Source organism: Oryctolagus cuniculus, chromosome 10 (assembly GCF_051225735.1).
Source record: "Oryctolagus cuniculus isolate XC-2025 breed Fujian yellow rabbit chromosome 10, ASM5122573v1, whole genome shotgun sequence".
Taxonomy (NCBI): domain Eukaryota; kingdom Metazoa; phylum Chordata; class Mammalia; order Lagomorpha; family Leporidae; genus Oryctolagus; species Oryctolagus cuniculus.
Genome location: NC_142876.1, coordinates 118020171 through 118041775, shown reverse-complemented (window position 1 = coordinate 118041775; position 21605 = coordinate 118020171). Strand labels below are relative to the sequence as shown.

Sequence of the window (21605 nt, the reverse complement as noted above, 5' to 3'; positions counted from 1 at the left end):
CTGAGGCCACACTGAAGCCACTAGAGCACCCAGAGCCGGGGGGGGGGCTTGGGGACCCACGGAAGAGCCACCCCCACCTGTCTGCTCACTGCTGCGCACAGTAATTGAAATTATTTAAATTTATTTCATGGGGTGCATCCCCTGGCTCACTCCTCAGACGCCCACAGTGGCATGGGGAGATAGAGCCAGGAGCTCAGTCTGGGTCTCCCACGTGGAGACCCACGTGGGTAGCGGGAGCCCAGAGTCTTGAGCTGTCACAGCTCAAGAATTTGGGGATGTCTCCAGCTCCCTGTGACCCCTCCAGGGCTGTCCCAGCCTGTCAGTCTTATTCTATGTCTTCATTTTTTGGGGCTTCCCTGCAGGGATGAGGCAAGCCTTTGTCATTCCGGCAAACTCTGGTTTCTAAGTCGATTCCTCTTGGGGTCCACGTGTGCGCCTGCAGGCCACCGTCCCACGCCAAGCCAGGCAATCCTGGGCCTGGGTGGGAGGTGGAAGAGGGGAGCCGAGGGGGAGGCGCGCCCACCACGCCCCCTACCGAAGCGAGGGCGGCCCCAGGAGCGTGGAGCCCGAGGCGGGTGCGGTGGGCCCGGGTCCCCGCCCTCGCGCTGCTCCTCCCGCGCGCCGCGCCGGACCGCCCCCGCCGCGCCCCGAGCAGCTTGGCCGCCGCAGCGGCCGCCAAACTTTCCCCGGAGCCGGTACGGGTGAGTCGGGCAGAGCGGGGGTGGCGGCGGGGCGAGGCTGCACGCTGGCGGGCCTGGGTCCGCGCATCCCCGCGGGCGACAGGGACCCTGCGCAGGCGACCGGCAGAGCGCGGGCTCGGCCGGTGCCGCCGTTCCCGGCTCCGCACTCGTGGCCCCAGCGCCCAGACGCACAGACACCTGTGGCTGCCCGGGCTCCGTGCGCGCCCGAGCACCCGCCTCGGGGCTCCGACGCCGAGGGCTAGCCCCCCGGCTCCCTGAGGCTCTCGGGGTCGGTGCTGGACGCCATCCGCGGTCTCCAGTGGGTTCTGCGCGCCAGGTGCTGGGGCCCGTTGGTCCCCCTGGATTGTCCCTGTAAGTCTTTGAGCCGGTTTTAATTACAGGAGAAGAAACAGGCTCGGGGAGGAAGCGTCTAGCCCAGGAGCTCGGGCGAGCCTTGGTGCCCAGACCCCACTTCGCGCAGGCGGCGCGCGCAGGCTCGGCGGCCCCGGGCGGGTGCGGGCCCCGGGCCCCGGGCCCCGGGCCCCGGGCACGGGCAGAGTCCCGGCCGGCACGCGCTCTCCTGCCACAGCCGGGAGCAGCCGCTCTTCAGGACCCCAAGGGAGGGAAGGGGTGTGCGGTGTGTGTGTGTATCACCCACGGCCAGGGAGTCGCTCGCGGTGGCAGAAGCGCATCCGGGCTGCGCTTCCAGGGCACCGAATACTGTAAGTTGCTCAGTTTTTCTGGAAAAAGCCCCGGGGAGTCGGCCGCGGCAGCTGGAGCGCAGCGGTTCCTCGCCGAAGCCCCTCTCTGGGGCAGCAGCCAGTGCGGAGACGCTCCAGGCAGGGTCGCTGTCCTCCAGTAGGCGGCTCCCACCTCCGAGTCCGGCCGCCAGGAGGGGGCGGGCTGGGAACACGGGGAAAGCCGGGTCTGGGGCAGGACCCGCTTGGGGCATCCCCTGTGTGCTGGGGCAGGTGCGTCCGAGGAACGCAGGGGCAGGGGGTCCCGGCAGGGCTAGGGAGAGGCGCGGGCGCCGCGGGCAGAGAGCAGCTGGAGCGCCCCGGCTTGGCTGGAATCCCGGAGGCAACCGGGAACCAGGGAAGCCGGGGAGAGAGGGCGCCGGACCCGTCAGAGCATCGCCGTGCTGGGTAAGTGCCGCTATTATTAGCCTCGCAGGACCGGTGAAGCAGTTTGTGTGAGGTCGCCCGGCCAGCCGGGCGGGCAGAGTTGGTATTTGAAGACGGGTCTGGTCTGAGTCCTCCCAGATTATCACTAGAACTCGGGCAGCAGACGGGACTCCAGGGCCTTCTGTGCTTGGCGCCGGCAGCAGCAATGCTGAAGAGGAGGGGACGCTAGGCCCCGGGGCCCCCCAGCGCCGCTGTCCCTCTCCCTGGGAAGGAGGCTTAGTGCCAGATGGGCCGTGGCCTGCTGGACAACCCCATGGGAATGCCCTCTGGGGGCGCATCTGAAATCTGCTGGACTATGGTGGGTTTTTCCATGGGGCGGGGGCCTGCCCAGCTGTCTCAAGTGGGATCTCCCCTGGTGGGCTGCCTGGTGCCACCCGTGGGCACTGCCTGTCTGCAGTGGCAGAGCTGGGAGTGGGGCGGGGGCTGCCCGTCCTGGGCCCTGCACTCTGGAGGAGTTTGGCCAGTCCTGAGCTGGGAACAGCCCCTTCTGGCCTCAGCTGAGTGGCTCAGGAGGATGAACTGGTATGAGTACTTCTTCCCCGTAGCCTCTCTCTGGATTCTGTACCCGCACTTTTCTCTTCACGGTCAAAATGTGCCCAGTAGAAACTGTGTGGCTTTCCTGTAGCAAAGGGGCAGCAGAGCGGAGGGAACTGGACCGTGGAGCTGGCCTGCCTGGGTTCACATCCCAGGTGGCGCCTTACGAGCTCTGGGGCTTTAGGGGACTTGCTGCACCCCTGTGGAACTCAGCTTTCCCGTCTGTGCCGGTGCCGTAGAATGCACAGAAGCGCTACCGAGGTGCCCGTCGTCCTCACGGTTACCACAGGGGCCAAGAAGCCCAGCCTGGAGGCCTGACCGTGCCACCTGCGAACCACCCTGCCTCTGGCACTTTCTTGTGGCGAGGTGGGAGTAAGTGGAGGGTGCCACGTGCATTGCAGAAGACTTCCAGCAGGGTCAAGCTTTATGAAGCCTGTAGCCAGACGTCTTGGCACAGACCCGGGCAGGTGTAGACAGCTGGTGCTCCGCTAGGTCCTCAGCAAGCACTGGGCGTCTCCATGGTTATCACCGTCGGCAGAACCTTGCTGCTTCAGGCTGCAGCTGGAACCTCGGCTGGGGGCTGCAGATTTGGGAGTTTCCAAGCTAATGCTTTTCGACTCTCAGGGGTCAGGAAGGGGAAGGAGGGGCTGGGACCAAGTGCCAGGGACCTGGTGTGTCCTTCTAGCAATCTCTGGGTCGTCGGGGCTTTCAGCCCTGTGCGGTCATCATCTCTGGGACGCCCCAGGGACGAGTGTGGGCGACCTGGTGGTCATGGGGTGGAGGAGGGCAGGTTTGAAACCGCTTGCACGTGGTCTGCTCAGGCTGTCCTGCCCTGGCCTGGGAGGTGGCCCAAGCAAGGGGCGCCACTTCCAGAGTTGAGAGTCCTTTTTGTCCTCCTGTATGACGGAGCCATACAGGCTGGGGGTTGAGACCCCAGCCCCGGCCCTCGGAGCCGAGTGAAGTTGGGCTTCGGTCTCCTCACGTACACCGTGGCTGGTGATCACGTGCCAGTGTCTGTTTCTCAGGATCAATGCCAGGGAGGAAAAGCAGAGAAAGGGGGGTGTGGTTAAAAAAAAACCCAACAGTGTAAATGGCAAAGAATTACATGCGATTGTAAGTGCTTCTCATTAGCATTCAGGCCAGGCGTTCCCTGTAATTGCTCCCGATCCAAGACGTTTTTTCTGAAAGCCATACCTGGCAGCAGATCATCCGAGCCCCAGTCACCTGCCGCCCTCCCTTTCCCCCGTGACGCAGGAATCTGGGAACGTAATTGTAATAAAGCTCCCGTTTCTTATTTATAAGTGACTCACTTCTGCCATTAATGGTGGCAGAGGACTCAGACGCACACTCTTCTGGAACAATGCGATTGATGCTGGGCGCGGGGGGAGGGGCTGGCTTCCCTGGTGCATTCCTCCTCCCTGCTGTAATTCTCCAGTGGTAATGCAGGGGGTCACACGGGCCAGGATCCAAGCTGACAGCTCTCAGTCTGCACAGCAGCTTGGATGGTGAGGCCCATGGACGCCTGTGGGCTTCCGGCACAGGCTGCAGAGAGCCAGTGAGAAGCCGTTCGCAGAGCCAGAGGGGAGGGAGCCCCGGAGGCTGCAGAAGGCGCCTCCACAGAGCGGTTAGCAGCGTGGACTCGGTGTCCCACAGAGCCAAGTTTGAGCCTCGGTTCTGCTGGTTTGTTAGCTGACATGTGATTTTGATGTACCTTTCCAACTGGTACATCAGCCGCTACAGAGCAGGGGCCACGTCTGCCCCAGCCCCCAGGGCACGCAGAGCTCCCAGCACACTGAAGGTGCTCGTCATGGAAGTCTGAAGAATGGATGATGAGTTGGTTATTGAATGCCAGTCTTTCCACCTGTGAATTGGGGCTAATATAGCACATGCCTCCCGTGTTGCCGTGTGAGTGAGGAAGTGTTACAGATGGAGTAAACTCTCAGCAGTGCCTTTGGTGACAGCGAGGTGGGCAGAAGTAGGGACATGGATGGCCCAAACTGTGAGATAGAACTTTTTTTATTTTTTAATGTTTATTTATTTTTATTTGAAAGTCAGAGTTACACACACACAGAGAGAGAGAGAGAGAGAGAGAGAAAGAGAGAGAGAGAGAGAGGTCTTCCATCTGATGGTTCACTCCCCAGTTGGCCACAGCTGCCAGAGCTGTGCCAGTCCGAAGCTAGGAGCCAGGAGCTTCTTCTGGGTCTCCCACACAGGTGCAGGGACCCAAGGACTTGGGCCACCTTCTACTGTTTTTCCAAGCCATAGCAGAGAGCTGGATCGGAAGTGGAGCAGCCGGGTCTTGAACCAGCGTGCATATGGATGCCAGCGCTTCAGGCCAGGGCGTTAACCAGCTGCACCACAGCGCTGGCCCCTAGGACTTTTTTTCAAACCTGCAGACCAACGAGGGACAATACTACTGGTTGTAACAGTGCCCTCTGGTGCTTTCATAGCCACTGGTCCCTAACCAGTAGGCAGGAGTCACTGGGACCAAGGTTCAGAGGAGTTGGTTGAATCCCTAGAAGCAGCAGGAGCTGGACTATAAACCCAGGTTGCCCTGATTGCCGGCTGTCACTGCTGAACTCTCTGCTGCCCTCTGCAGATGGGAGGTGTGGTAGTTACTCTTCCATGAACATGGTATCTCTTCACTAGGCTGTGTTTGACATTTTTAACCATCTCGTGGCATGGTTTCTTAGTTTTCCATATATGTGAGTGTGTTCCTCGTTATTTGATATTCTGTATGCTCTTGTACCTGTTTCATATTTATTTAATTAATGCTCTGCTGGCTACTTGATGGAGAAACATGCTTGGATTTCATAAAATGATCTTATTCCCAGAATCTGGGCTTCTTGCCGGCGTAAAGTAGGAAAATTGTCAGTCAGACATTCTGAGTCAAGAGCTGTCTGTATTCTCTCGTGATGGCAGATGGAGGAGCCTGACTCCACTGACCCTTCCTGTCCCAGGGGCAAGACACACTGGCCCTCCCCGTGCTGTGCCTGTCCTCATTCCCACACTCTGCCAGTTCACCCCATCACCCTCCTCCCAGGGTAGCTGGACTGGAGCAAGTTTCTCAGATGGAATCTCCTGTTAATTTCCTGTTATTAAAGTTCCAGGAGCTGCCCTAAGTTGTAACATCGCCTTGTGTCCCCATAACAGCGTTATGAGCCGATTCCTATTTAGGTCCATTCTTCAGATGAGGGAGACGAGGTTTCTAGCTGTTACTGTCCTGGTGGTTTTGCATTTTGCCACAGCTTATCCCTTTATTTTCTCATTTAAGATACAGAGTTGGCGGATTCACCCAGCCCTCGCCCTCCCGCGCCCCTTCCTGTTTAGCACATCTTCTCTCCTCACCACATTGCCTTCCTGTGCCAGCCATCTGTCTCTGGAGTCTGGGCGACATGTGCCACTCCAGGAGACAGCACCAGCATGATCCTATATCCTGGGCCCCTGGCACGTATCTGGGAAACCCTGCCATCCACAGCCGGTGTCTGTTGGGCTGGCTGCTGATTCCAGAAGCCAACTCTCGGATGGCAGCGTGGCAGGGAATAGGGCCCACGCGGGCTGGGTGATGGAGAAGCTTTTGGGAAAGGGTCTATTAGCGTGTAGAAGCTTTTTGCTTTGAGGAACCAGCGAGGGATTGTGTGTGTCAGGGTACATTTTCTGTTGCTGTCGCTGAACACTGCAGACTGGACGACTGGCTAAGATGGGGCTTTGCTTGGGTCCCGGTCCTGGAGGCCTGGGGGGCGAGGGCGTGACTGCAGCGTCCGCTCAGCCTCTGGCAAGGGCCTTCTTCCTGCACGATCACCTGGCATAGGGCTTCCCAGAGCAAGCCCGAGAGAGCGCTGGCCCCTCAGCAGCCCCACTCATCGGTAACTGGCGAAGGCCCTTCGCAAGGGCCAGAGCCCTCATGACCCGCTGCCCTCCCCAAGGAGGCCGCCAGCGTGTGACTTGGGATCACATTTCCTGCATGTGAATTTGAACCATAGCGGTGCTGGGCCCTCTGCTCTGCGCACTGCGTATCAGTGGCGAGAGGACAGTTGTCACTGCCTGTATGTTTGCAGGGACACGAGGAAGGCGCCGTGCCCAGAGCCTGGATAGAGAGAGGATGTGGGCAGAGCACACAGCAGCTGCAGCAGCTGCGGCGAGAAACGTCCAGCCTCCCCCTCCCCTGCCCTCTGCCCGGCCAAAACTCAGCCAAAAGTGGGCAGACCATGACCCGCATGGTCACCCAGCCGGTGAAGAGGAGCAGGCTCTTCTGATGGTTATGCAGTGTGTGTGTGCATAGCTGGCAAAGGCACCTGCCTCCCCTTCTTTCCTCTCTCTCTCTTTCTCAGTTTTATGTATTTACTTGAAAGGCAGAGTTACAGAGAGACGGAGAGACACAGAGAAATCTTCCTTTGGCTGCCTCACTCTCCAAAGGGCTGCAACAGTCAGGGTTGGGCCAGGATGAAGCCAGGAGCCTGGGACTTCACCCTGGTCTCCCATGTGGGTGGCAGGGGCCCAAGCACTTAGGCCACCTTGGCTGCTTTGCCAGGCATGTGAGCAGGGAGCTGGATGAACCAGCATTCAATGGGATGCTGGCGTCCCAGGCGGCCGCCTAACCTGCTGTACCACAGTGCCGGCCCCTTCTTGTCTCTCTTTTCTTTCTTTTTTTTTGTTTTTGACAGGCAGAGTGGATAGTGAGAGAGAGAGTCAGAGAGAAAGGTCTTCCTTTTGCCGTTGGTTCATCCTCCAATGGCCGCCACGGCTGGCGCGCTGCGGCCAGCGCACTGTGCTGATCTGAAGGCAGGAGCCAGGTGCTTCTCCTGGTCTCCCATGGGGTGCAGGGCCCAAGCACTTGGGCCATCCTCCACTGCACTCCCTGGCCACAGCAGAGAGCTGGCCTGGAAGAGGGGCAACCAGGACCGAATCCAGAGCCCCGACCAGGACTAGAACCTGGTATGCCGGTGCCGCTAGGTGGAGGATTAGCCTAGTGAGCAGCAGTGCCGGCCTCTCTCCTTTCAAACTTTTCCTGACGGTTGTCACTCAGTCTGGTCTTTCAGGAGAGCTGGTTCTGTTTCCTTTCTGGTCTTTCTCTGTTCCTCCTGGGGATCCCTGGTCACCACGCCGCTGCCCTTGGCCTGAGCCGGGGATGCTGCTCCTTTGCCCGCCTGGGGCCTGACAGTCTGTGACTATCGATGTTGATCCTGGGCCCCAGGGTCCTCAATCCAAGGCCTGTACCACCCCACCATGGGCCTCACCAGGGCTTCTGGGTACAGCTTGGTTTCAGCTGCCCTGAATAGTACACAGGTTCTAGCTCCTCCCAGTGCTTGACGGGCTACCCAGCAGGTCTGGGAGAAATGGGACCTTCTGCCTGCAAAGTCTGCATTAAGAAGAGGCAGAGAGGAGACGAGACATAGACACATTCACTTGCAGATGCAGTGAAGTGGCTGAGAGGCCCCAGTGTGTTGCTTTGGATTCTGGTCACCTCAGCCACGTCTCTGGGGTGGCGACAGCACCACCACAGGCCACGGAAACATGCTTTGGACAAGGGCCAGCTGTGTGTCCGTCGGTGGCCCTGCAGGTGACGATGGAGCTGAGCAGGCACTGTTGTCACAGGAGGTGACTGACGGCTCCACATGTGCAGCTGCCCTGGAGGTCCTTCAGGGACGCAGCGTGCAGGGGGAAGACCCCTCTGGATGGCAGAGACCCAGTTCCTTGAGCCATCAGTGCTGTCTCCCAGGGTGGGCTTTAGCAGGAAGCAGCCAGAGCCAGGACTCTATCCAGGGACCCCCACATGGGACGTGGATGTCCCAGCCGTTGTCTTGCCCGGGAGGCCAGATAGCCATCCCATAAATAATGTCTTAAATGGGGGAAAAGCTAGTAGAATAAGGGCAGAAAGAAAGAAAATATTTTTGTGCCATTGTACAGAGTGCATGTGTATGCTATAAGCTAGGTGTTTTTAAGATAAGGGTCAAAAGAGTCTATGAAGTAAAGCTCAGAGTAAGCTAGGGTTAATCTCTGGGGCTGGTGACGTGGTGCAGCAGGTTATGCCTCCACCTCCAGGGCCAGCGTCCCTCTTGAGCGCGGTTCCAGTCCTAGCTGCTCCACCTCCAGCCACGCTCCCTGATAGTGCATGTGGGAAGGCAGCAGAAGACGGCTCAAGTGCATGGGCCCCTGTATCAGTTGGGGACAGAAAATCAAGTCCAGTTAATTTGCCCCTGAAGGAAGGGCAATGTTTGTAAACATGGCACAGCCTCGCTGTCCAGTGTGGATCGTGCTGGGCTGTGTCCTCCCACACCCAGTGCGAGGTCCAGCCCTGTAGTGCCCTGACAGGTGGATCCTTTTCTGTCTTTGAAGCTGTATCTTCGCCATAGCTTTCTGTGCCTGGATATGTTCACATTGTACTTCTCCTTGTGATACAGTTGCCTTCAATTAGGGGAGGGGGGCAGGAGGAGAATCTGCCATCCACTAGTTCACTCCCCAAACCGCCTCAATGGCCGAGGCTGGGCCAGACCAGAGCTAGGAGCCAGGGACTCCACCTAGTTCTCCCGCGTGGGTGGCAGTGGCCCAAGCACTTGGGCCATCTTCTGCTGCCTGCCCGGGTGCATTAGCAGGGAGCTGGCTAGGAAGTGGAGCAGCTAGGACTTGAACTTGCGATCATCTGGGGTGCATGTGTCACATGTGATGGCTTTAACCTATGGCCCAACACCAACTCCAATTTTTTTTTTTTTAAATGAGAGCCAGAGGGGCTGGCATTGTGGCCTAGCAGATAAAGCCACCACCTGCGATGCTGGCATCCCATAGGGGTGCCAGTTCATGTCCAGGCTGCTCTTTTGACCCAGCTCCCTGCTAGTAGCCTGGGAAATCTGCAGAAGATGGCCCAAGTGCTTGAGCCCTTATACTTATGTGGGAGACCAGAAGGCACTGTCAGTGCAGTGCCGTTGAGTAACTCACGTTAGTAATTTCCATTTTGGTTTGTTTGTTTTGCCTTGTTTTTTGAAACACTTTGGGTGAAGTCGCTGTGGCCCTCCTAGGCCATTTGCAGAGCGTGCTGCAGAGCTTAGGCCTTGTCCTCCCTCCCCAGGACCCCAGCACTGGCCTTCCTGTCCCCAGCTGCCCCCTTGGTCCTCACAGAGACCCACCTGATGGCCCTCTCACTTCCCAAGGCAAAATGCAGTGCCACCCTCTATAGCCATTACCCCCAGGGAAGCCCAGGCTGTGGCCCTGGGGGAGGCGTCCGTGACCAGAGCACATGGTGGACTAACGTGGATGGAACACCCAGGACGCAGAGTGCCGGACCGGAAGCAGAGGCTCTGCGGCCTGGTTCGCCGTTAGGTCCCTGGCTCCTACCGCAGTGCTGGGAACCTAGTGCATCTCGGGAAATGCCGTGAGTGAATGAACAAATTTATGAATGAGTGAGTGACCAGGGCTTGGGAATAAAAGGAGTCAGTGGGTGCAGATGTGGAGCAAGGGCGTCCCTGGCAGAGGGAAGGTCCTGAGCAAAGACAAGGAGCAGGGGGGCTCCCAGCCAGGAAGAGGCGAGGCCTGGGCTGGCCTCGTCTAGGGCCTGATGGGCAGTAAACAGGTAGCAAGGTGGGGAGGACCAGGGGGGCAGGTGGGTTAGTAACTGGCAGGCCTGAGGAAGGAACGGGAGCCCCCTTCTTGTCCAGCCTGAGCGGTGGGACTGGCTTGGTGGTGCTGTGGCTCTGAGAATTTGTCTAACTGTAAGAGCAATGCCTGGTACAACCCCCCCACCCCCACCCCACCAGACTCCTCGACAGACAGAAATTCATGTTTTTTTTTTTTTTTCCTAAAAATCTTGTGCACAAAAATAAAGCCATTTTCTCTCCAGCGCCTGCTTTCCCTCTGCCGCACGGTGCTGCGGTCCATGCCGTGTGTGCTGATGCTGGCACCGTGGCGCTGTCACTCCAGTTCTTGTGGGAGGGGTAAACCCACAGCTTCTGCAGGCAGTAGCACCTGCTCCCTGCACCCCGCCTGCCTCAGGGAGTCCTTGAACCGGGCCTACATCAGAGCCGCCCACAAGTTCATTCCGAGGTCAGCTTGCAGGAGACCAAGTTCCCACTTGGGTTCTTGGGGCTGAACTGGGTCCCGTTTGCCAAGCCAATAGCAAAGGACAAAGCGACAGTAGGAGCCGGAGACTGCTGGTGGGCCGACTATATGCTGGTGATGCCACGGAGGAGACCGGTGCTAGCCGAATCACGACCAGGAAGTGGGGTATGACGTTCTCAGGTGGGGATGCACGTGGCTGAGAGGATGAGTCTCGCCCAGGGTCACACAGCCAGGAAGCAGCCTAGCTGAGGTTTGAACTGAGACCCCTGACCCCTTCCCGCTGAGGTCAGTGCCAGGAGCCTGAGACCTCTGTCCCAGGTGCTCAAAGCTCATCCTTGTGGTTCTTGGCTGGGAGTCAGGTTGCCTCTGCCCTCCTGATCTCTCTGCCTCCGCGGATGAGCAGCTGCCCCTGGATGCTGGGCGTGTGCCCTTTCCCCTGCATGCCTGGGTAGGTAACAGGGAAGTCTCCAAGGTGACCCTGGGTTTCCGATGGCGAGGGCTCATGACACACAGAGATTTGTCCTCTTTCTGTTAGGAAAATCCTACAGGCAGGTAGGGGAAAAAATCCAGTGACTTAGCTCTGGCAGTCACAGGCATTTAGACATCCAAGGGTTGGGGCTGATGCGGGACCCAATGCGCCTGTGCCAATGCTGAGTGCTGAGGGTGTCTGTGTGCTCTCGGTCACCAGGCCCCTCTGCAGAATCAACCGTTCTGACAGATGCACTTGACTCCCTGTGTGTGTGTCCGTGCACCGAGTGTGAATTTGAAAACAGTGCAGTTTGGAGCAGATCTCAACACCTGTGCTTATCCGTTTAAAATGTTCCCCCACAAATCCGATTGGCACCACCTAATACGGCTTAGGTAGTGGGTACTGGGTAGCGGGCATGTGCTGAGCACTTGCTGTTTGCAGCCTCAGTGGGTCATCTAAACAGCCCAGGGCTGTGCTACCTGCGTCTTTGAGATCAGCAGCTGGAAGCTGAGGAGGTTGCATTTTCGTGGCAGTGGTCACACAGCTTAGGAGTGGAGGAACTGGGATTTGAAGCCAGGTCTTCTCCCAGCTGTGAGCTCGTGAGCTGACTGCCTGAAGAGCTGACGGCCTGCCCTTCAGCACAGAGGAGGGGCTAAGGCCAGGGAGGGAGGGCCACATGCCCGCGGCCACACCTCCTGTTAGTGGGTTCACTCGAACCCAGAGCCCCTGGCCTGTTGGGGGCTGCCACCCAGCTTCTTTCTGAGACCTTTAACCTCAGGTGTGGACTCTTGGCAGACCCCCAGGCTCTGGGTGGGTGGGCCTGGGTGTCCCTCACCAACCCCACCCCTTGGCCCTGTGCTGGCTCTGTCTTTGCTGCCCACCTCACCTCTCCCTTTTCCACCCATGTGGACTCCACGTCCCCACTGGACTGTATACTTACAGCGTGGACATTTGGGGTAGCTTAGTGTGAAAAAATATACATACAATGAGGGAACGCTCTGGTATGTGAATTATGTCTCAGTGAAGTGGCCTTTAAAAAGAAAGGAAGGAGGAGGAGAAATGTCTCTTCCACGCCCCCCACCCCCACCATGGCACCTCCACCAAGAAGGCCTCCTGTCGGCGGGATGCTGGGCTGCAGGGAGTGGAGACGCGTCTGGGTTAGGCTTGGCTGCTACAGGTTGTTGACTGACTGTGGTGGGATGCAGCATTGGCGCTGCACTGCCAGACCCCGTGGGGACCTGCCAGTGTGTTTGGATCCCAGTGGGCCCTGGGGCCCTGTTCTCCCACCTGCTCTCAGCACCAGGCCTCTGCCTCTCACTCCCACGCTGGACAGCCAGGTGAGGGAGGCCCAGTCCCGGGCTTTTTGCTCTTCATGCCGACACCTGACTCCATTCATTCAGCTAGCATGTACTGAGCACCTGCTGCATACCAGGGACAGCAAGACGCGGAGCAGGCATGGAGCGCACAGTGCAGCCCGGAGGGTCAGTGGTGAGCAAGTGGGAGGGGCTGTCCAGGCTGGGTCCATCGGTGCCGGCTTGAAGAACGCTCATGTCTGTGGGAGCACGTTCTGGGAGAGAAAGCAGGACGGGAGAAGGCGAGCCAAGCTCAGTGGTGTGCAGGGGTGAGGTCAGGGGGTCACCGAGCTGGACACAGAGGGCCGTGCTGCCTCAGTCTCCTTACCTGGGGAGTAGGGTAATAATGGGTTACTAGCCGAGTGGGGTGGAGAGGGCGTGATGGCGTGGGGTCCTAGGCAGTGGGCTGTGGCTGGGGAGAGCTCCCTTCCCTCGTCCCCAGGCCCCGTCTGGCTCCTGTGTGGCTGCCCTGCCAGCAGGTTGAAGGAGATGTCTCATTGCCAGACGCTGTCATGGAAACCGAGAGCTGGGGGAGTCGGAGAGGCCTGGAGGAAGGGTGGAGGTGGGGAGGGGACGTCATTCCCCGGCTCGCCCTGCGGCCCACCTTGGCCAGCTCATTATGACAGGCGCGGCTGGAGGAGCGGAGTGGGGGCGGGAAGCAAAGCACAGAGCAGACACAGGCGGCTGGAGCCCCAGTGCCTGCAGCCAGGGAGGGTGCAGGGCCCTGCCTGGGGGGCCGGGCACAGCCGTCTGCTGCAGCTGGAGCTGGACGGTGACTCATCCTGCCAGTGCTGTCCCCCACCGTACCCGGGGCCCTTGTGTTTCCCCGTGAGCCCCGCAAGTGGGAGCTGCCGGCCTCTCCTCCAGCTGCTGCTTCGCATGCAGGTGCCTGGCTCACTGCCTTAGAGGCAGGATCAGCTCCATGTGGGGTTCCCTGGTCCCCCTCACCCGGGTGTCCTGCAGTAACCGGACACCTCCTCCTGCAGCCCGTGAGACCCCCTCCCCCAGTTCATGCAGACTGCAAGCGCAGCAGCGCCCAGAGCTCAGCAGAAGGCCTTCTGGGCTGTGAGTCTCACAGAGCTGAGCTGGAATCCTGGGCTGTCTGGCAGGTTAATTAACCCCTCGGTGCCTCAGTTTTCTCATCTGTTCAAGGGGTTGATAGGGGGGTCCCACCTCAGAAGACTCAGTGCAGGTGGAGCACCTGTTTACAAATTTAGCTCACTTATCAGAGACAAAAAGGCTCCTCTAAATTCTTGTTCCAGAGGCGTTGTCAGTTTGGTTGTGGTTCACTGACTGTGGACCGTGCCTCTACTCTGTGCCAGGCCCTGTGCTGGGAGCTGGGGACACGCAAGGGACACGCAGGCCGCGGCAAGCTGCGACAGGTGCTGCGGGGAGATGCATGTCGGGCGCACACAGGCCAGGTGGGGTTCCCGGGAAGGCTCGCCAGGGGAACCATGTGTCCCCTGGGCCCTGGGCTGAGAAGGACGGGCTCCACCGTGTCACACGGGGCGCTCCGAGGAGGCCTGGCACCGGTGAGAGGCCCCGCCGCAGGCTGACGGCTAGGGCAAGAGCAGGGATGGCGAGAAGCGGGGACCTCACACGGTTAGGGATGGCTTCCTCCTGGTCTCGGTCCAGCCTGGAGTCCACCGGTGCAATGAGTGGCAGTTTCGGGGATACCCAGAGACCTGGAGGGGCCGTCAGCGAGTGACCCCAACAACACAACCCCTGAGCCTGTTGGAAATGCAGAATCTCGGCCCCGCCCTGCCCCCCTACGGAATCCTAATCTGTGTATAACAAACTCCCGGAAGCACGGTGCTCTGTGCCAGCCTTGAGTATGCGCCATGGGGACTACAACGCCCTAGACCTGCCATGAGCATGCACCATATGGATCAGGATGCGCTAGGCCAACCGTGCGCATGTGCGATACGGACCACGCCACACTGGGCCAACCACGCGCATGCGCATGCACACAAGGTGACACTTGGCCAGGTGTGTGCCGTATGACCATAATGCACTAGGCCAGCCATGCACATGCGCTCTGCAGACCACAAAGCCCTAGGCCAGCCATGCCGGGTTAGGGAGTGCTCAGACATCCTTGTGTTTCCTGCCCCTTGGCAATGGGGGGGACATGTTTGTCTTTAAGTAGTCGGGAGCCCCAGAGAGCCACATGTCTCTGGTCTTAAGGGGCACCAGAGAGGACCCCAGTTATGGTCCTAGCATACACAGCCATCTGTCAGTGCCTCCCAGGGCCCGGGGTGGCACGGACACCCCTCATGCTTCATCCAGGGCAGGGTCGGGCAGGGCAGCACAACCCGGCCTCCTGTCTTACTCTCTCTTCTTCGCTAGCCACAGTCTCTGGGGGAAACACATTGGCCAAGCTTTCCTCGCCGCTGGTGGCTCCTGCTGTGCAACTCCTGGGACTCCAGAGCAGGCACCAGCCTCGGCCTGGACACGAGCTGGGCCCCGGGAGGCAGGGGAGGCCTGCGTCCAGGCCCTGTCACCACACTGCGTCCACGCTCAGTGTCCACGGGGCCTAGACATTCAACAAAGGGCATGGCTTCAAGGATTCTGAGTTTGGACTCTGTCCTTAGGCAGCAGCCGAGTTCATAGCGACTTGGAGCTGAGCGATGCCTACCACAGAATGTGGAGTCCTCTGGGGTCATCACTTGGCTCTGGACAGTCCAGGGGCTGCCAGCTGGCATCTCGGCCTCTCTCTTGGGAACCCCGCCGCCCCCGGGGTGCCGGCGGAGGCACGCGGGACTCCCAGGTGTGTCTGAGAAGCAGGGACTTGAAGCTCCCTTAGTTGCTTTCGGAGAATCTTCCGGCATGAGCCGCTTTCCAGAAGTGGCTCCGTGGAAGCCTGGATGGAGATCCTTCCTCAGGGAAAGTGGGGACTGGGCGTGCAGAGCCTGGACTGTCCCTGAGCCTCCCCCGCGGTGGCGACCCTGGGCAGCGGACTGTGGCCGGGTTGTCAGCCTCCATGTCTGTAAGATGGGAATAGTGTTGGGACAGGTGACGTACGGGTGTAGTGACACAGCCGGCGGCTGGCACTTGAGGCAGTGCTGACTGAAGGGCACCTGGGCCAGAGCCCAGACCAGGAGCGGGAAACTTGGTGCAGGTCTCCCACGTGGGTGGCAGGAACCCAGTTACTGGACTCATCACTGCTGCCCACCAAGGCCTGCATTAGCAGGGGCTGGAGTCAGGAGCCAGAGCCGGGCATTGAACCCAGGGACTCTCGGTAAGCTCTAGGCTAAGTGCCCACTACCTCAGGTTTTGTTTGGTTTTAAGATTTTGTTTATTTGAAAGGTAGGTTTACAAAAAAAGGGAGAGAGAGAGAGAGAGAGAGAGAGAGAGAGTGTTAGTTAGAGTTAGTTCTTTGATCTACTGGTCACTCCCAGAGAGAGAGAGAGGTGTTTGATCTACTGGTCATTCCCCAAATGACCACAACAGCCAGAACTGAGCCTCTGAGCTTCTTCCGGGTCTCCCACATGGGTGCAGGGGCCTAACACTTGGGCCATCCTCCACTGCTTTGCCCAGGCACATTAGCAGGGAGTTGGATTGGAAGAAGAGCAGCTGGGACTTGAACTGGCACCCACATGGGATGCTGGTGCCTCGGGCAGAGCACCAGGCTACTACAGCACTGCGCCTGCCCCCTTGATTTGATTTGATTTCAACTTTAAAGTCTCTGAAAATCCTGCAGAAAAATCTCCCTGATTTTACTAAACTTAGGTGATCTTGGAGTCTCCTGTCTCAGAGAACGTGTGTGGGTTCCCTGAGGAATTCCTGCTCTGTGGGACTCCCTGAGAGCTGCTGGTTTTGTGTTGTGAAGCGGTCTGGGGAAGGCAGTTTCCCGGCGCCAGCGTTCGGCCCCGACGTGGACTCCCCCGGGGGTGAGCAGCTGTTTCACCCCCAGTTCGTCCTGCATCTCCTCTCCCTCCGAGATTGTCACTCAGCACTGCAAGCGTGGGCTCCCCATGCCGGGGCTGTAGGGCCAGGAGCCCTGCCCAGTCCTGGGGAGCCTCCTGCTGGTCCTTCAGCACCCCGTTCTAGTGCTGACCTTTCTCAGCAAGCTTTGCAGTGCACCCCGCCAGGATTAGCTGACCACTGCCACCCAGGAAGGCTTGGGGCCTCTCCTGGAACCCCACATGCAGCAGGTGCTGCGCTAAACCCTGGTTTCTGTGCCCTAAGTGCCTCCCCAGCCAGAGTCATCACCTGGGCCCGCGTCACATGTGTGATTTCTGTGACCCCGGCTGGCCGCAGTAAGGACCCCATCTAGTTGGTCACCTCCTGGCGGCTGGGACACAAGCCATCTGCTTCCTTCAGATGTGGCGCCTCGTTTTCGGACAGAGTTGGGCGTGCCCAATCTGCCATCCAAGTATAGGTGTAATACCAAGCCAGCCGTGCGGCGAAGGAGAAGCGGAAGGCAGAGCATTTGTAGCGAGATCAGAAAGCACGCCTTGCTGTGTGCACACCTGGGTGTCCCCCCCCCACCCCCAACGGGAAGATCTGCTGCAGCAGGAAACGCACGGGTACAGGCAGGTGCCTCCAGGGGTGTGGAATCGGCCACGCTGACACCACCAGGCGACTGAGCTTGTGGTGAGGTTCCCAGCAAAGCCCTGGTTCCCGTTCCCTGCCTCCATGTGTCCGGAGCACGCCCCCATCTCCCTACCCCCAGCCCCTCCGGCTTCTCCTCTGAGCACAGTTCCTGCACCTCCTGTGTTACCGTCACTCCCCGTTTCCTGCCGGCTCTCGCCTGGCGGCCACGCACTGCCTTTCTGTCTCTGTAGCTGCGCGTGTTTCATAGAGACATAACCGTGGTTACGTGGTTACGTGGTTACATGGTTACATAGGTCGTGACTGTGGCCCTGAGTGCACAGCTTCTAGCACCTGGCCTGTTGGTGTAGGGCTGTTCCGTGTGCCAGCACTTCCTCCTTTTCATCGCTAGGTAGTATTCCATTGGGTGGATCTAGCGCGTTTTGTCTCTCCATTTGTCAGCTGATGGACTCTTGGGTTGTAGGAATAGTGCTGCTATGAGCAGGTTACTGTAGGGACGTATGCCTCTGTTTCTGTTAGGCGTGTGTGTGTGTGTATGCATCTGTATGAATGTATGTATATATTGTGTGAATGTGTATGCATGAATGTATACATGTATGTATATGTATGGATGTATACATGTATGTATATGTATGGGTGTATACATGTATGTGTGTATGAATGTATACATGTGTATATGTGTGAATGTATACATGCATGTATATGTGTGAGTGTATACATGCATGTATATGTGTGAATGTATGCATGTATGTATATGTGTGAGTGTATGCATGTATGTATTGTACATGCATGTGCATACAAATGTAACGTATATATGAATGTATGTACATGTGAATGTATTTGTATGTTTTGTGTGTGTTATGTGAATGTGTATTTGTGTATGTATGTATATATATGTGTGTGTGAAAGTATGTGTTGTATTCATGGATGAATGTGTATGTATTTGACTATATGTATTATGAATGTATGTGTATATTTATATGTGTGTGAATGTATATGTGGATGTATGAATGCATGCATACATGAATGTATGGATAGGTTCATCTGTGAAAGTATGAATGGATGTGTATGAGTATGCATATGGGTGTCTGAACATACATGTATGTATTGTGTGCATGTATGAATGCATATGTGACTATGAATGTGTGTGCATGAATGATATATTTGTATTCTAATGCATGCATGTGTTCATTTGTATGAACACATGTGTATGAGTGTGTGCTTGCATGTACATGTATATACGTGAGTGTGTATTGTGGATGCATGCATATGTCTGTGTGGATGCATGTATGTGTGCATTAATGCATGTGTGTATCCATGTACATGTATGTTCACACGCATGAATGTGTGTTGATGGCCTCAAGAGGGGGCAGCTTAACCCGGCCACAGTGTTTGGGGTGCAGCTCTCCGAGGGCGTCCTGGTGGCTTTCTGAGCAGAGCAGGGCACGCAGACAGCAGCACACACACCCCTGTCTCTGGCCACGTGACGCTCACGCCACCTCAGAACCATGGGCAAGAAGCCCCCGCCAGCTGGGCCCCTCGAGCCTGCTCCTTCAGAACCACGAGTCAGGATGAGCCCCCTTTCCGGGAGAAAGCAGCTATACTGTGGGTGTTTGACGACAGCAGTGCAGAGCTGACTGAAAGGATGCAGCTGTGGGCCCTGCAGGGACCTCCCTCCCCCAGAGCAGCTGCTCCCTTTACCTGAGGATCCCCGAGTGTCTGCGTCTTTGCCTGCACTTACTGGTATCTGTCTCTGTTTTAGCCTGTCTGGCGAGTGTTGCGGTTTGTGTTTCCCCAGTGGCCAGCCCTGTTAGGCAGCCTTTCGTGTGTCTGTTGGCCACTTGTGTATCTGTGTGGAGCAATGTCCGCTCAGATCCTGTGCGCATTGGTAGGCTGTCACTGTGCAAGAGGTAGTTGAGTTCTCTGGCTGTTAGGCCCTCATCAGACACACGAGGGCCCAGCTTCCTCCTCTGCCCTGCTGTGTTCTCCGGATCTGAGAGAAGGTGTGAGAGCGGCTGACATGCGTGTGCCAGGCGTGTGTTAGCGTTCTCACTCACGGGAGGCTCTTCCGCTTGGTGACATCCCAGGGCCAGGGAAGCTTCTGGATATGGACCACTGCCGCCCTCCCCACACCGCCTCCTTTCACGGATGCGTAGGCTCAGGCCAGCCAGGGAAGGTTACTTCCTGTTCCTGCCTTCAGAAATGACTCATCGCCGAGCTGCAATGAGCCAGCCGTGGGCCCTCGGGCAGCTCCCTGCCCCTCCTTGCACCTCAGTGTATCTATGTGTAAAATGGGCAGGAGGGAGGCCGTTACAGCCAGCCTGCCCAGGGTACCCCGTGTGCATGGGCAGTACTCAGCCCTCCCAGCAGCCCATTTCACAGATGTGGAGACTGATCCCCCTGGCCCGAAGGCTTCTGTCTGGGAAGTGACCGAATCAGGGTTAAACCCAGGACTCTTTTCTTTTTTTTTCCTTTTTTTTTTTTTTTTTTTTTTTTTGGACAAGCAAAGTTAGAGAGCGAGACAGAGAGAAAGGCCTTCCCTCCACTGGTTCACCCCCAAATGGCCACCACGGCCTGTGTGCTGCACCGATCCAAAGCCAGGAGCCAGGTGCTTCCTTCTGGTCTCCCATTCGGGTGCAGGACCCAAACACTTGGGCCATCCTCCACTGCCCTCCCGAGCCACAGCAGAGAGCTGGACTGGAAGAGGAACAACCGGGACAGAATCCGGCGCCCCAACTGGGACTAGAATCCGGGGTGCCAGTGCCATAGGCGGAGGATTAGCCTAGTGAGCCACGGTGCCAGCCATAAACCCAGGACTTTCTACCCCAACACCTGTCCTTGCCTTGCTGTCACAGCCCGCCTCCTGGGCTCCTGCGTCTCTTGGGACATCCCAGAGGCACACTTCTTCTCTTTTTCTGATATTTATCATTATCATCTCAAGGACTTTCGAATAACTTCAGAGGAACACTGAGGACAAGGGGAAGTGCCTTCCCACCCTGGCCGTCACCTCTTACACCCCCTGCTTAGCTCTGCTGCTTGTGACGAGGCCCAGCCGGTCCCACCTTTCTGAAGCAGTGGGGAGGCTGGGAGGGAACCCCAGCCTCGGAAGCACAGGGTTTGAGGGGCAGAGCCCCCCCGCCCCAAGCCCTGCTTCCTGGGGTGGGGGTGTCGGACCTGGGGTCAAAGCTGTGGTTCTCGGTCACAGGTGCGTGTGCCCCAGGCAACACCAGGCGACATCCACAGGTGTTTTCGGCTGGCCTGGTGGGGCAGTGTGGAGGCCAGGGCCGCTGCTGAGCCCCCCCACCTCCCCCAGCCAAGGTGTCAGGACCTCAGGGCTAAGACGCGGGCCATCTGCACAGTGCTCCACGCGGGGGTCTGGGTGCCCCTGGCAGCCCGGGAGACCATCCCTGCTAGTGTTGGGCTGTCCTGTTGAGCTCCTGCGCCCCTCTCTCTGGTCCAGGCTGGAACGTGAACAGTGGGGAAGCTGGTTTTGCCGTGTCCATCACCAAGGCAGTGCCTACTGCTCCACAGGCAGGGGCTAACCCTGGTGGCTGCACGACTCACCCTGAAGTCGCTCATTCACAGCTGCGTCTACCGTGCCCAGTGGATGAATGCCCAGAGCCAGGCTCAGGCCAGGGCTGCGGAGAGAAACAGCCGCCCAGAGAACACAGTTTGGGTCGCACCGCAGCTCCCTGCCTCCGTGCCCGCATGCCTGTGTGAGCCCTGCTGCAGGCTCCAGACGTGAGCACCCCGGGAGGCGGTGGTGGTGACCCAAGTGCTTGGGCCCCTGCCACCCTTTGGGAGCCCCAGATGGAGGTCCAGGCTCCTGGCTTCTGCCTGGTGCAGCCCAGCTCTTGCCGGCTTTTGGGGGAGTGAATCAGATGAAAGGAGATCCCTGTCTGTCTGTCCGTCTGTCCCTCCCTCCCTGCCTTTGAAATAAATAGTCAATAAATAATTGAAAATACGTTTGGAAGGAAAAAATAAAGCCCTCGTCACAGCCGGTGGCCAGCGGCCCATTTCCACGTCCGGCTCGTGTGATGCTGTGCCCAGAACAAGTCATGACTTTGGCAGACGGTCTGCACACCCCTGCCGAGTCCCCACACGGCCTGTGAGAGCCACACTCCTCTCCTCTGTCTCCCGTGGGACCGACGTCACTATTCATGTGTCGCTCAGAGAGGTTGGGTAGCTCCTCTGAAGTCGCACAGCCTGGAAGTGGCCAAGGCAGAGTGCACGCAGGCAGTGCGTGGCCCCAGACTCGTCACCCCTGAACTTCCTGCTCCCACCGAGTGAGGCCACCCTCTCCCAGAGAGGTGGGAGACGGCACTGTCCTTGTGCAGCAGGGTCTGTGTTGGGAGTGGCTGTGTGGGCCTTCCAAGCCCACAGCAGAGGACCGAGCTCCCTGTGATGGGTTCAATGGGCATGGGGTTTGTTCCTAGGGCTTCCTGCTTGGCTTTTTCATGGCATTGGGGGTTTTCATTAAAAATAAGCAATATTCATTTTATATTTTTTAAAGATTAATTTCAAAGGCAGAATGACAGGAAGAGACAGAGAGAGAGAGATCTTCCACCTGCTGGTTTGTACCCCAGATGATCTCAACACCAAGGATTGAGCTAGACCAAAGCCAGGAGCCAGGAGCTTCATCCAGGCTTCCCACATGGATGCAGGGGCCCAAACACTTGAGCCATCAACCACTGCTTTCTCAGATGCGTTAGCAGGGAACTGGATCAGAAGTGGAGTAGCCGGGACTCGAACTGACACACGTACTTGCAGTTGGTGGCTTAAC

The 21605-nt window shown here is 58.1% G+C and overlaps 1 protein-coding gene across 3 annotated transcripts in view; it reads left to right on the top strand.

Moving 5' to 3' along the window:
• Positions 1-569: 569 nt before the first annotated feature.
• The window catches only part of HRH1 (histamine receptor H1), a 76063-nt gene continuing 55027 nt past the window's right edge, over positions 570-21605 (top strand). The window contains exon 1 of one of the 3 annotated variants that reach the window (XM_051851710.3): positions 570-701. The gene's annotated coding sequence lies outside the window, so the exon portion shown is untranslated. Of the gene's footprint in view, positions 702-1501; positions 1826-21605 lie in introns of those variants that run through there. The other 2 variants (XM_089306672.1, XM_051851711.3) reach the window with 2 other exon arrangements.